The 1202-nt window shown below is 51.9% G+C and overlaps 1 protein-coding gene across 2 annotated transcripts in view; it reads right to left on the reverse strand.

The window, feature by feature from the left end:
- Positions 1 to 1202, reverse strand: part of ZHX2 (zinc fingers and homeoboxes 2) — a 159169-nt gene that overhangs the window by 68146 nt on the left and 89821 nt on the right. The window lies entirely within an intron of this gene.

Consider the following 1202-nt stretch of genomic DNA (forward strand, 5'->3'; position numbering starts at 1 on the left):
GAGAAAGATGCGGCAGTCTGCGTCTGCAAAAATGACAACCCTCAACCCCCTGTGAGGCGCTTCTACCCTATTGTACAGGGTGGTTAGGAATCGGATTCGACTGCCCAGCCATGTGGTCTGGGACATGGAGTCCTTGGGTGCTGCGAGTGGTTCATGTGCTAACTGAAAAGCCTGGGGTTCAAATCCACCCAGAGGCACCTTAACAGAAAGCTCTGGCCATCAACTTCCCCAAACAGAGACAAATGGAAACCTTCTGCTCCCAAAGTGTTCTTGAAACCCATCAATAGTTTAGGCGAATCAGTACAGAATGCCTGCCTGAAGCCCGTGCCCTTTCAAGAGCTGGCTCCATGGGATCAAACTGGCAGCAGCCACTGGAAAGGTTAGAGAGAACCCTCAGGGGCAGTGAGAGGACACCAGCGGAGGAGGGACAGCTGAGAAAAGGCGGAGAGGATGGAGATGAAACGCTAAGATTGTCATCAGCACCGCTGACTTGCTCGTGCAGAAATGACATGGTGTATGATCTTGCTGCGTACACCCTCAGCATCCATGAATCAAGTAAATTATTCAGAAGGAAAGCCCACAGTTCTACTGAGACACACACGAGGCTGCCGTGGCAGGGGGTTGACTTTTCAGCAACTTTTGCCTTCCAGCGCGCCCTTAGTATGGTATTTTAATCACCCCATGGGCATATGGGAGTGGACGCTGCATAAGGAAGACTGAAGAAGGATTGAGGCGCTTGGTTGGCAGTGCTGGAGGAGAAGGCTGAGGGTACCGTGGACTGGTCAAAGGACATCCTGATCCGTCATGGAAGAAGCCCTTCGAAGGAAGGATGCTGAGATTTGGTCTCACGTACTTTGGACACGCTGTCAGGAGGGACCGGTGCCTGGAGGAGGGAACCATTCTTGGTACAGTAAAAGGAGAAGGTCTTTAAGGAGATGGCTTGACTGTGGTTGCAACCATGGGCTAGGAGCCATGGTGGGGATGGTGCAGGACCGGGCAATGTTTCCTTCTGCTGCGCACGGGTTGGAATGAACCTGATGGTGCCTAAGAACAACAGCAAGCATCGTTTTAGTGCTTTTTGAGGGTCTGCCGCACGTTGAGTCTTCAGGATAACTGCTCACGTGTTCTGTTCTTTCCCCATTGATGGATGAGAAAACCGAGGCACAGAGAGGTTAAGTAACGTATCCGATGCCACACAGCTG

The sequence above is a fragment of the Echinops telfairi genome, unplaced genomic scaffold (genome assembly GCF_000313985.2).
Source record: "Echinops telfairi isolate 266 unplaced genomic scaffold, ASM31398v2 ScPeMD7_1;HRSCAF=3_0, whole genome shotgun sequence".
Taxonomy (NCBI): Eukaryota; Metazoa; Chordata; class Mammalia; order Afrosoricida; family Tenrecidae; genus Echinops; species Echinops telfairi.